This window comes from Salvelinus fontinalis, chromosome 26 (assembly GCF_029448725.1).
Source record: "Salvelinus fontinalis isolate EN_2023a chromosome 26, ASM2944872v1, whole genome shotgun sequence".
NCBI lineage: Eukaryota > Metazoa > Chordata > Actinopteri > Salmoniformes > Salmonidae > Salvelinus > Salvelinus fontinalis.
Window position 1 is genome coordinate 25,387,484 of NC_074690.1, and position 14,597 is coordinate 25,402,080.

Below are 14,597 nucleotides of genomic sequence, written 5' to 3' on the forward strand. Positions count from 1 at the left end.
CTTATATCTCCCTCTCTAAATTTAAGCATCAGCTGTCAGAGCAGCTTACCGATCACTGTACATGTACACAGCCAATGTGTAAATAGCACACCCAACTAACTCATACCCATATTATTACTTACCCTCTTGCTCTATTGCGCCCCAGTATCTCTACTTGCACATCATCAACTGCACATCTATCACTCCAGTATTAATGCTAAATTGTAATTATTTTCTCCTCAATGACCTATTCATTGCCTACCTCCCTACTCTTCTACATTTGCACACACTGTATGTAGATTTTTCTATTTTTCTTTTCTATTGTGTTATTGACTGTACATTTGTTTGTGTAACTCTGTTGTTGTTTTTGTCGCACTGCTTTGCTTTATCTTGGCCAGGTCGCAGTTGTAAATGAGAACTTGTTCTCAACTGGCCTACCTGGTTAAATAAAGGTGAAATAAAAAATAAAATGTGTACACTTCAGTTTTGAGGGGCCTGCTGTATCTTGGGCTCTGTAATAGTCACATTGTTTCTGACACCTTTATCAGAATCCCGCAGTTTCACATTTTTAACAGTACTAAGCATGTGTTTGTAGGTCTTAGTTTTGAAACCAAAATGTACTTTGAGGGTAGCATACAATATTATGCGTAGTTTAGAAAATGCCACCATAGGGTGTCAGGGTTGAACAGGATAATCAATTGAGCAGCAGCGTAATGGTAATGGTAATCATCAGTATAGCAGCAGCTTATGTTGTGAGTAGGTGTGTGTATGTATGTGGCATCAGTAGTGTGTGTGCGAGGGCATATAAGTACTGTAAGTGTGTATGCGCGTGATAAGTGTCTGTTGGTGTGTGTGTCTGAGTGGGTAGAAAGCTGTGGATGATTCAGTGCAGGTAGGCAGTGTGGGGGGTCTTTCAACAGTCTTATGGCCAGGGGAAAGAAGCTGTCTCGGAGCGTTAGAAGGGATTGTTATTCAGAAGAGCAATAGCAATGAGTTCAAGAGGTTTGATTCCAGGCACATTCAGCTCCATCCCCTTGACGATCCAGAGGCTGCAGCTGTCTGACTGCTATCTACTATGCACCAAGGCTCACTGTGACAACAGGAGATTCAGTCAATGTACAAAATACAAAAGGGTAGTGTTGTTCAGACAGTCACAAGCTTCTCAATGTTTGACAAGGCCCAAAAAGAGACAAGGATTTCTTAGTTACATCATGGCACGTAGCCTTCTGTACATCAATGGTTTCACTCTTCTCCCACCCAACTCATAGTAGCAGGCATGGAACCCAGGCTGAGGAATTGACTGATTCTTGCTGTATTTTGTTATGGTATGATAATACTATTTTCCTTATTCGTTTACTGCCTTTGCTCCCATCCTTTTTCTACAAACATTTCAGTATAATAGTACCAGTTTTAATTTCATATGTTTTTTTATACCCTCCATCTTGCTTTATTATTCTCTCCCCTAATACAATTGTGTATTACATTATTTTTCAGAATGCACAGGAGAAGGCTCAAGCCACCAGGTTTAATCCTCAGTGTAAGATTGCCATGCGGACATTCCTAATTCTCAGGGAGGACAGGTCACACTGGGCTGTCAATTTGAGACTTACGATATTACAAATCTCAGCCTGGTCTGGTACAAGCATGAAGTAAATGACTCCCCAAAGTGTATGTTGGGCTGTGTTTCCTTTTTGAAGTATAAGTGCCACTGAGTTTGAGGAGAGATTTGATGCCCATCTCGATGAATGGGAATCAAAGTCCCCTTGACTATCTAGAGGCTGCAGCTGTCTGACTCTGCTGTGTACTACTGTGCTCTGAGGCCAACTGTGACAACAGGATATACAATCCCCTTACAAAAACTATTTGATAGTGTGATATAAGACTTAGAGAGCCTAGTGTAAGCTCCTCAATGCTTCTTAAGGCAGAGTTGAAGCACACAAAGAAGTGGTTTCACAAGCCCATGACAGAATTGTTTGCTCTCTACTTACCTACCCATCTTACAGTAAACTTGGAATCTTGGCTGAAGAATCTTTTGATTCTTGCTGCATTTTGTTGTTGTATGATAACTATTTTATTAATTTGCTTACTGCCATTTGATTCCTTTATATCGTTATGATAAAGAGAGAAAGTTGCACACGATATGCTCCCAATGATAATGGATATAAAACATCAAACACTTAATTTCTTGAAACATCTCTGTAGAATGCAGAGTAGACAATGTGCCAGAGCCAAAGGAAGATAAGACTGCTACTGAAGGAGGACAAATAACACCTGACTGTCATTACGAAACAAGTCCATTTCTGTTCTGGTAAAAACAAGGAGCAAATGACTACCCCAAGTTTGTGCTTATGCGGTTCAAATTTGGAACTGGGGACAATGCCACTGACGTCAAGGAGAGATTTTATGCCAATCTAGATGCCAAGACACAATTAGCCCCCTTGACGATCCAGAAGCTGCAGGTGTCTGACTCCGCTGTGTACTACTGTGCTCTGAGGCGCACTGAGACAACAGGATATACAGTCCCATTACAAAAACATACTGTAGGCCTACACAATGAATGACAATGAATCTACTCCTGTATAACACAGTCAGTGGCGAATTTATCATGTAAATATTGGTGGGGCAAACCCCCCAAAAATGTTTTGATGCATGCCAGCAAAGCCACTACACAACACTAAACAATACATTAATTGCACTATAACGGTGACAAACAGTGCCCACAAACTGTTAGGGCCTACATAAAGCTGTCCAAACAGCAGAGTCCTAACAGCAGTCCCAACACCTTACCACCGCTACACCTGGCTATCAGTGGAGCCTTGTCTGGCAGCAAAACAGTTCATTCCGCCTCATTTACTGCCTTTAAAAAAACATAGCTTTTATGCCTGACTTTCTGAAACATATGTGGTTTCTACTGACAATTGAGATGTACAAACTATGGAATAAGGGGGAGATGAGCGTATAAGAAGTAATCAAAGATTTAGATTGATATTAATGAGCGAGCTAGGATGGACGTAGTCAATATAACTATTTGTTCAGCACTTTTAAAATGTACAGCGACAGAATTCAGAACATGGGCTGTTCTTTCAGTATTCTCCCTGTACACCAAGTCAGAACCGTAGGATAAATAAAGGGAGAATATAAGCAGACAATGAAAGCTTTTACAATATTTGATGATTACATTTCTCTAAAACAGGTTATAGGCTACATGTGCACCACCAAGTCAGAAGTGTAGGCGAAATTAAGAGTTGGAAAAAAGATCAAGTGATTAGGGTGAGGCACATGGGCTACTAACAGCTTACTACACAACATACACTTAGTATTACGTTCTTAGCTACAGCCATGTTTAGGTAAGTTGCTTTCTAAATGTAATCCGTTAGTTACCTGTGAAATTGTAATCAGTAACGTTAGCTTTTGGATTACCCAAATTAATCTGATTATTCAGGTACTTTTAGATTACTTTCCCCTTGAGGCAATAGAAGAAGACAAAATGTATGTTACCAATTGAATGACATCTATTGCAGGATAAATCAATGTTAAAGTTAACATAGCTGGCCATATATGGATGTTAAATGTTGCTTTATGGGTTGGTTATGTAGGCTTCTTCTAACCCATCGCTTTCTACTACATATAATAATACAATTAAATTATCTTTACATTAAAAACCAAATATCAGAATTCCAGTCATTCCAATACATGCTATACCCCTTGATCTTGAAGAATAGGATTTAGAAATATGGAAGTATAGATTAGCCAAATTGTTTTATCTGAGCATAACCCCAAAATTAAGGACTTATTAGCCAGCCCTACTCTCTTGATTATGATTTTGTTGTCATGGAGGACTGATTGGGCTCATTGATTCGAGTTTAAAAAATAAGTGCTGCGCTCATGGAATGGCATGCTTTGAGCACTACTGAAAAGTGCTAATTACATGTGAAAAATGAATGCCATATGCTACGTTTGTTATAGTCCTATTGTTTACCTTTTTGTTGGTGACACGTTGATATCTTGATAATATGCAGCTGTTTAAAGGGCAAATCCACAGATGAAACAATAACAAAACGTTCGCCCTGCCTCTGTTTTGGTAAAAAGCTGAGGGATGGGCCTGGAGAAATGTAACCACTCAGATTAATAGAGAGCTATGGATGCGAGGACTGACCATCCATGATAGCAAAATTATCATTTCAACCATGTTATGAAGCTATACAGTGTTTGCTTACATTTACAATGTTTACAAAATATTTTGGGGTCTCATGGAGTGTGACACTTAAACTAAGCTCATGAGTCAATTCTAAGTTATATTCTTTGAGAATCAACGGATATACAGTACCAGTCAAAAGATTGTACAGACTTACTCATTAAAATCAAATCAAACTTTGTCACATGCGCTGAATATAACGTAGACCTTACATGAAATGTTTATTTACAAGCCCTTAACTCTTTCTTGAACTGCATTGTTGGTTAAGAAAATATTTACCAAATAAACTAAAGTAAAAAAATATATAATAAGTAACAAAATAACAATAACGAGGCTTTATAAAGGGGGTACCGAGTCAATGTGCAGGGTTACATTTGTATTTTTTTATTTAACAAGGCAAGTCAGGAAGCTTGGCCCCAGTGATGTACTGGGCCGTACACACTACCCTCTGTTGTGTCTTAAGGTCAGATTCCGAGCAGTTGCCATACCAGGCGGTGATGCAACTGGTCAGGATGCTCTCGATGGGGCAGCTGTAGAACTTTTTGAGGATCTGGGGACCCATGCCAAATATTTTAAGTCTCCAGAGGTGGAAAAGGTGTTGTCTTGCCCTCTTCACAACTGTCGTGGTGTGTTTGGACCATGATAGTTTGTTGGTGTGGACACCAAGGAACTTGAAACTCTCAACCCGCTCCTCTACAGCCCCGTCGATGTTAATGGGGGCTTGTTCGGCCGCCTTTTCCTGTAGTCCACGATCAGCTCCTTTGTCTTGCTCACATTGAGGGAGAGGTTGTTGTCTTGGCACCACACTGCCTGGTCTCTGACCTCCTCCCTATAGGCTTTCTCATCGTTGTCGGTAATCAGGCCTACCACTGTTGTGTCATCAACAAACTTAATGATTGTGTTGGGTTTTTCTTTATGTTTACTGTTTTCTACATTGTGGAATAATAGTGAAGACATCAAAACTATGAAATTACACACATGGAATCATGTAGTAACCAAAAAAGTGTTAAACAAATTAAGATTCTTCAAAGTAGCCACCCTTTGCCTTGATGACAGCTTTGCTCAATTGGCATTCTCTCAACCAGCTTCATGAGGAATGCTTGTCCAACAGTCTTGAAGGAGTTCCCACATATGCTAAGCACTTGTTGGCTGCTTTTCCTTCACTCTGCGGTCCAACTCATCTCAAACCATCTCAATTGGGTTGAGGTCGGGTGATTGTGGAGGCCAGGTCATCTGATGCAGCACTCCATCACTCTCCTTGGTCAAATGTCCGTACAGGGCATGTTCACTAGCAAGCGGTAAATTGCTGCGTCCCGCTTAGGCCGCCTATTGTGCGTGCTGGCAGCATATGGCAGCATATAGCAGCACGTTCGATTGTGAGTCAAGTATTCAGCATAGCAAGTTTGTATGAAGGTCTGGTTATTAAATAGGTAAATCGTAATATGCTCTAAACGCTCTGGTGACAAACTTTGCTGCCCTGTTTCCAATTGTTCACATGGCTGGGAGAACCTTTTCAAGTAAGTAAATACATTTTGATAATGTAAAAAAAATTATGTATTATTAGCTAACTAATAATAGTTGAAGAAATTTGTCTTGTCACCTAAAACACTCAAACTTTTACAGATGCACAATCGAGGGCATCCTGTCGGGCTGTATTACCGCCTGGTACGGCAACTGCACCGCCCTCAACCGCAAGGCTCTCCAGAGGGTAGTGCGGTCTGCACAATGCATCACCGGGGGCAAACTACCTGCCCTCCAGGACACCTACAGCACCCGATGTCATAGGAAGGCCGAAAAGATCATTCATGACAATAACCACCCGAGCCACTGCCTGTTCACCCCGCTATCATACAGAAGGCGAGGTCAGTACAGATGCATCAAAGCTGATACCGAGAGACTGAAAAACAGCTTGTATCTCATGGCCATCAGAACTTCTTCAGGCTAGGGTCTATTTTTCTCAATATCCGCCTGACTGACATGCCCAAAGTAAACTGCCTGTTGCTCAGGCCCTGATATGCATATAATTTATACCATTTGAAAGAAAACACTCTGAAGTTTGTAGAAATATTAAAATAATGTAGGAGACTATAAAACAATAGATATGGTAGGAGAAAATCCAAAGAAAAACCAACCAGATTTTTTTTTGAGAGAGCCCATGCTCTTCCAATGGAACGTATAGGTAAAAAATGTAATCTAGCTCCCAGTATGCAATTCCAATGGCTTCCACTCGGTATAAATAGTCTTTGTTCAAGGTTTCAGGCTTGTTTCTTCCAAAACGAGGAAGAATAATGAGTTTTAGTACAGGGACACAGACTTGGATATTAGTGTATGCGCACGCAACGAAGAGGACACGCACCAGCTAATATCGTTTTCCAATTGAACATACTTCTTTCCGTATGAAATATTATAGTTAAATACATTTTAGGGTATCTGACGATTGAATAGAAACATATTTTGACTTGTTTTAACAGAGTTTACCTATAGCTTTTTGGATTCCTTTCTCTGCATGTTGAACAAGTGGATTACTCAAATTGATGGCGCCAACTAAACAGACTTTTTGGGATATAAAGAAGGATTTTATCTAACAGAATGACACTACATGTTGTAGCTGGGACCCTTTGGATGACAAATCAGAGGAAGATTTTCAAAAAGTAAGTGAATATTTAATCGCTATTTGTGAATTTATGAAAACTGTGCCGGTGGAAAAATATTTTGACAATCGCATGGCATGCTTTCGCTGTAAAGCCTACTGTAAATTGGACAGTGCAGTTAGATTAACAATAATTTAAGCTTTTAACCGATATAAGACACTTGTATGTACATAAATGTTTAATATCCATAATGTTTATGATTATTCATTTTAGTTGCGCGCCCTCCAGTTTCACCGGAAGTTGTCCCACTAGCGGGATGCCTAGCCTTAAGACGTTTTTAAACAGCCATCACTAACATGGAGAGGCTGCTGTCAACATACAGACTCAAATCTCTGGCCATTTGAACTTAATAAAGATACAATGAAGTTAATAAAGGTATCACTAGTCACCTTAAATAACACCACTTCAATAATGTTTACATATCCTACATAAATCATCTCATATGTATATACTGTTCTATACCATCTACTGCATCTTGCCTACACCGGCACGGCCATCGTTCATCCATATATACAGTTGAATTGGGAAGTTTACATACACCTTAGCCAAATACATATCAACTCAGTTTTTCACAATTCCTGACATTTAATCCTAGTAAGAATTCATTGTCTTAGGTCAGTTAGGATCACCACTTTATTTTAAGAATGTGAAATGTCAGAATAATAGTAGAGAGAATGATTTTTTTCAGCTTTTATTTATTTTGTCACATTCCCAGTGGGTCAGAAGTTTACATACACTCAATTAGTATTTGGTGGCATTGCCTATAAATGGTTTACTTGGGTTAAACATTTTGGGTAGCCTTCCACAAGCTTCCCACAATAAGTTGGGTGAATTTAGGCCCATTCCTCCTGACAGAGATGGTGTAACGGAGTCAGGTTTGTAGGCCTCCTTGCACTCACACGCTTTCTCAGTTCTGCCCACATATTTTCTATGGGATTGAGGTCAGGGCTTTGTGATGACCACTCCAATACCTCGACTTTGTTGTCCTTAAGCCATATTGCCACAACTTTGGAAGCATGCTTGGGCTCATTGTCTATTTGGAAGACCCATTTGCGATCAAACTTTAACTTTCTGACTGATGTCTTGAGATGTTGCTTCAATATACCCACATCATTTTCCCTACCTCATGATGCCGTCTATTTTGTGAAGTGCACCAGTCCCTCCTGCAGCAAAGCACCCCCACAACATGATACTGCCACCTCCGTGCTTCACGGTTGGGATGGTGTTTATCGGCTTGCAAGCATCCCCCTTTTTCCTCCAAACATAACAATGGTCATTATGGCCAAACAGTTCTATTTTTGATTCATCAGACCAGAGGACATTTCTCCAAGAAGTACGATCTTTGTCCCCATGTGCAGTTGCAAACCGTAGTCTGGCTTTTTTATGGCAGTTTTGGAGCAGTGGCTTCTTCCTTGCTGAGCGGCCTTTCAGGTTATATCGATATAGGACTCGTTTTACTGTGGATATAGATATTTTTGTACCTGTTTCCTCCAGCATCTTCACAAGGTCCTTTGCTGTTGTTCTGGGATTGATTTGCACTTTTTGCACCAAAGTACGTTCATCTCAAGGAGACAGAACGCGCCTCCTTCCTGAGCGGTATGACGGCTGCGTGGTCCCATGGTGTTTATACTTGCGTACTATTGTTTGTACAGATGAGCGTGGTACCTTCAGGCGTTTGGGAATTGCTCCCAAGGATGAACCAGACTTGTGGAGGTCTACAATTTTGTTTCTGAGGTCTTGGCTGATTTCTTTTGATTTTCCCATGATGTCAAGCAAAGAGGCACTGAGTTTGAAGGTAGGCCTTGAAATACATCCACAGGTACACCTCCAATTGACTCAAATGATGTTAATTATCCTATTAGAAGCTTCGAAAGCCATGACATAATTTTCTGGAATTTTCCAAGCTGTTTAAAGCCACAGTCAACTTAGTGTATGTAAACTTTTGACACACTGTAATTGTGATACAGTGAATTACAAGTGAAATAATCTGTCTGTAAACACTTGTTGGGAAAATTACTTGTGTCATTCACAAAGTAGATGTCCTAACCGACTTGCCAAAACTATAGTTTTTTAACAAGAAATTTGTGGAGTGGTTGAAAAACGAGTTTTAATGACTCCAACCTAAGTGTATGTAAACTTCCGACTTCAACTGTACATATTCTTATTCATCCCTTACATTTGTGTGTATAAGGTAGTTGTTGTGAATTTGTTAGATTACTTGTTAGATATTACTGCATTGTCGGAACTAGAACCACAAGCATTTCGCCACACTCACATTAACATCTACTAACAATGTGTATGTGACCAATAAAATTTGATTTGATAACTAGCTACAGTGCAGGCTAACTCAAATTAGCTGCTAAATAAGCTAGCTAGCTAGCCAGCCAACTTTACATACTGTATAGATAGCTAGCTAAGTGAATGAAATATCACCAGCTACCTAACTTCATATTAGCTATCTTGATGTATTTATCACTGTAAAAAAACAAACTCCAAATGCATTTGTAGGTAGCTTGCTAACAACCATGGAGGATGGTGAAAGAATAGCAGCCCCAACTGTCAAAGTGAGAGATTAGGCTATTCTGGATAGTGCATGTACTTTTGTGTAGTTCCAGTCCCTAGAAGTGAGGATGGAGATAATAGTAACATAATATTCAGTGTGGTGTAATTTGAGTATAATGAAGTCTGTTTCTTGTGCGGTTTTCTGTCCTCAGATAAAGAGAGCTATGAAAGCCTGTTTACAGATGAAGAGGTCCCAATGAAGAGCAGTGGTTCTGGTCCTGGGGACACCAAGGGGTGCATATTTTATGTTTATGCATTAGCACTGCACAGCTGATTCAAATAATCAACTCCTCATCAAGCTTCCAGTGGTATTTATGTATTCATTTGTGATGCTATCATTGATATGATCATGTTATCGTCATATGCTACACATGCACATGTGTGTGCACATGCATCTATCAATCCAATGTTATCATGGTTTGTTATAAGGGATATTATATTTTAGTAATCCACAATTACCTGGTGATGTAAAAGTCTAATGATGACATTATCTTCTATATTCCTACAGATACCTTGCAACTGGAGATTCTTTCAAAACGATTGCCTACAGTTACCGTGTAGGGCACTGCAAGGTTGGGTGACCAGGGCCATCTGGGACTGCCTCCTGGTGGCCCTGTCCTGCATAACTTCATGAGGATGGACACGAGGACCAGGAGGGGATCTGCAGCTCGCCGCCGTGTCCCAGAGGAGAAGTCTGCTGCTCTGCAGGATGTTTCAAGGATGGGGTCCAACAACGCAGCAAGAGAGGCAATCTGTGTGCAGGAGATCTTCACCTCCTCCTTCTTCAAAGAGGGTGCTGTTCCCTGGCAACACCACCAAAGGCTCTTTTAAGAGCCATTCACATTGCAATAAGAGTATTCTTCCATTTACTTAGCTGTGTCAACTGCAGTTATTCAATTGCCAGTTTCTTTCCCTTTGATTTCCACTTCTCAGGTGAGGGTGCTGTTTAGGTAAGGGTGTGATGTCTGTACAAAAACAAAACAGGCTATTTTAAATCACCCATATTGAAATAAATGTACAACAATTAGACACCCTATGACCCACACCTACACACTCATGTGTCAATCTGATTGATGGATTGTGTTGTGCAGTAGGCAGGCTCAAGTGTATAACTGTGGCTACTTCCACCTTCAAAGAATAGGCAAGAGTGCCAGCTATGGAGAATAGTAAGACACTTCATTATTTCTATAACTACGCGATATTGTTTGTCCTCGTGTGTCTGTTTATGTTTTTAAGCATAAAGTACCCTGCAGCCACTTAGTGTGTACACCACACAGATGTCTCTTTAACTACCTTATTTTCTCAATAACAGTCGCTCTCTTTCACTTCCTCCCTCTCTCCCCTTCTCCCTAAATCCTCTAGGTTATATCAGCTGTGTCGGTGAACCCCTCCCGCATCTGAACTGGCTACATAGAGGGCACAGCATGATCAGAGGTGAGAGGTCACTTGGTCAGGCCAACAGGAAGTATTTTTAAAGAGATGCTTTACATTGAAATACAGATAGAGATGCAGTAGTCCCAGAGTTAATGATCCAAGGTCAGTTTTGCATTTCACCTCCTGATTATGATGACTGACAGTGTTAGATTTTTTTTTTCAACACAAGGCTTAAACATGCTCTCTCTCTCTCCATCTGTCTCCCGTCTGTTTTGATGTGAGAGGATACCAACCCCCAGTCCCATCATCGCCACCTCACCCACTCTTAAGATAACCTTCGGGTCAACTAGAGACACTAATTGTAATTGTGAGGAACTGAGAGAATATTAGGGTAGCACTGATTCATTAATCATATGCTGTCTTCCCTGCTCCTATGTTCTTACCTCTTTCCCTTTCTGTCTTTTACACCTCTCTCACCACCACTTTCTTCCTTTGTTTTTATAATGCACAACAGATCTGCATTGAAGTAAAGATTGAACTTATAAATATTATTATATTATAAATATAACACTTGGATAATGAACTTCTTTCAATAAAGCGGTCACATTCTGTACTGGTTGAAATTAAGTCTCTCATTTGATGAAATACTACACCTATCCTGTATTTATCAGATCAATGCAGATGAAGAAAATTAGATATTGAGATTAACCGGTTTTAGAGTATTTACATGATGCATAGGAAATGTAGTGTACTGTTTTTTAAAATTATATTTCTGTGTGTATATATATATATATATATATATATATATATATATATATATATATATATATATATATATATACACTTGATATATATATATTTGAAGTTGATACAACTGGCTATGATAGCTGAGGTTCATAGCTAGGTTCTGAACTAATATGTATACCAAACGTTTTAGGGTCCATACAGAGATCAGCTTACATAGCTAGCTACACATCCATAGACATACAAGCATTTTTATCCTCCACTGCACAATGAGCAAGAAAATAGTTACCTAGCTACGTTATTTCATCTATCTGCATTGCATGGCAAATATCAGCAAGGCAAGCTTACAACATTGTACATTCAATTTGCAAGAAATGCTTTAGCTAGCTAGATTCTTTACATCCACTGTTTTACAAGACAACAGCCTGGTTTGCTGGTTGTTTCAGGAGTCCCTAAAACATTGAACCAGAAGCTGGCTAACCAGCTAGCTGGCTAATGTTAGCTAGTCAGCTAGCTTGCTAAATCGCAATTTTCGTAAATTAACTTTATGATAAAAATGCATAATCGTTTATCTCTACATTAACTAACATTCCTTTCAATGATACATTCTTGCATGATTCGTTATGATGTTAAAATCACTTTGCTTCCATCCTAGTATCTTTGTCAGCCATCTTTGCTGAAGAAAGTCTCCAGCCTTGGGTACATGGGGCATTACACAGCCTGGAGGTGTGTTTTGGGTCATTGTCCTGTTGAAAAACAAATGATAGTCCCACTAAGCGCAAACCAGATGGGATGGCGTATCGCTGCAAAATGCTGTGGTAGCCATACTGGTTAAGTGTGCCTTGAATACTAAATAAATCACTGACAGTGTCACCAGCAAAGCACCTCCACACCATCACACCACCTCCTCCATGCTTCACGTTGGGAACCACACACGAGGAGATCTGCGTCTCACAAAGACACGGCGGTTGGAACCAAAAATCTCAAATTTGGACTCATCAGACCAAAGGACAGATTTCCACCAGTCTAATGTCCATTACAGTCTAATGTCCATCATGTTTCTTGGCTCAAGCAAGTCTCTTCTTATTATTGGTATCCTTTTAGTAGTGGTTTCTTTACAGCAATTTGACAATGAAGGCCTGATTCACGCAGTTTTTGCTGGGCAGTTGATGTTAAGATGTGTCTGTTACTTGAACTCAGTGAAACATTTATCTGGGCTGCAATTTTTGAGGCTGGTAACTAATGAACTTATCCTTCGCAGCAGAGGTAATTCTGGGTCTTCCTTTCCTTTGGCAGTCCTCATGAGAGCCAATTTTATCACAGCGCTTGATGGTTTTTGCGACTGCACTTGAAGAAACTTAATGTCTTAAAGTAATGATGGACTGTCATTTCCCGTCGCTTATTTGAGCTGTTCTTGCCATAATATGGACTTGGTCTTTTACCAAATAGATCTATCTTCTTTATCCCACCCCTGCCTTGTCACAACACAACTGATTGGCTCAACCGCATTAAGAGGGAAAGAAATTCCACAAATTAACTTTTAACAAGGCACACCTGTTAATTGAAATGCATTCCCGGTGACTACCTCATGAAGCTGGTTGAGAGAATGCCAAGAGTGTGCAAAGCTGTCATCAAGGCAAAGGGTGGCTACTTTGAAGAATCTCAAATATGAAATATATTTTGATTTTACACTTTTTTGGTTAATACATGATTCCATATGTGTGATTTCATAGTTTTCATGACGTCACTATTATTCTAGAATGTAGAACAGAGTAAAAATAAAGAAAAACCCTTGAATGAGAAGCTGTGTAGGTGTGTCCAAACTTTTGACTGGTACTGTATATATAATGGATGTGGCAACTACAGATTGCCACTTTTAAGTTTATCAAAAGTGTGCGAGTTTGAGCATGTGTCCATTAGTCGTATAGATATTTTTTTATCAGCATGAATTAGATTGAGCAATAAAAGCCACACATTTATTCCATAGGCTGGGATTCGCACTATGCAGGAATTGTAAGAGCGCATTTTTCAGTGGCTATCCACAGGTTTCAAAAACAATGATTGATAAGCAGCTTAAACTTCTTGAATTCAACCATTATTGGGTTCAAATACACATTTAGATTTGTGAACAGCCATCCACAACAACCAGGCGCTAATAGCTAAATGAGAGAGCAGCAGTGTTTCAATGCGCTATGTAGATATCAAAAATAAGTGATATCCATATCGCCACAGACTACACCACTGCTGTCATCCTTACGTCCAAGCGTTTATTCTGGTTGAATAATCTTTGGATGCCGACAGAAGTTACATCAAACACATTTGGTGTGTCATCATAGTGGTCTCATTTGTGGTCAGACTCGCTCAGGTAGAACAAATTAAAATTTTCGCCTTTTTTTAATGCTGATTTGAATGTCATTGGGAAAATAGAAATGTCAAAGATTTTTTTCCACAAACATCCTTTCTGAATTTAAAGTAACCTGTTTTTTTCAAAAGTATCTGTAATCTGATTACAATATTTTTTTGCTGGTAATGTAACGGATTACAGTTACTGTTTATTTGTAATTCCTTACATGTAACGTATTACATGTAATCCGTTACTCCCCAACCCTGGCTACAGTATACATATCTCCCTGGCATATTACATAATTTATGCAGCAGCATACAATACATTCTTGGATTTACCTTGTGCTGTGCTCACTTGAACAGGACGGTGGCATGGCAGTCCTTCCTGGGCAAATTTTGTCACCAGTCTGGCATTCTCTGGATTTATGGTGCTTTCAAGACAACAGGGAACTCGGAAAAAAACAAGGTTGATTAATGATTACGTCAGTGATCTTCTAGGAAGATCGTTCAAAAAGTATTTTCCCAGTCGGAGCTCATTTTTTCCCCGAGTTCCCAGTTGTCTTGAACTCACTAAAATCAGATTTCCCAGTTACGAGTTTCCAGTTGTTTTGAGCGCTGCAGAAGTCGTGCTGGATTGACCGCATGGCCAATGTTGAATGTTTATCCTTTTTAAGCTTGGAAAAGAGACCCTTAAACCCAGACTTGGGACCCCACACCCACTTCACTGAATAGCAGGCTAGTGATCGCTT

At 39.7% G+C, this 14,597-nt stretch overlaps 1 long non-coding RNA gene across 2 annotated transcripts; it reads left to right on the forward strand.

Moving 5' to 3' along the window:
- Positions 1-2,618: 2,618 nt before the first annotated feature.
- Positions 2,619-11,374, forward strand: LOC129823999 (uncharacterized). Of its 2 annotated transcripts, XR_008754705.1 has the most exons (3): positions 2,641-9,621; positions 9,896-10,821; positions 11,061-11,374. It is a non-coding gene; the product is annotated as an uncharacterized LOC129823999 (long non-coding RNA). The 2 variants fall into 2 exon arrangements; XR_008754706.1 differs by having other exon boundaries at positions 2,619-9,621; positions 9,896-11,374.
- Positions 11,375-14,597: the final 3,223 nt, after the last annotated feature.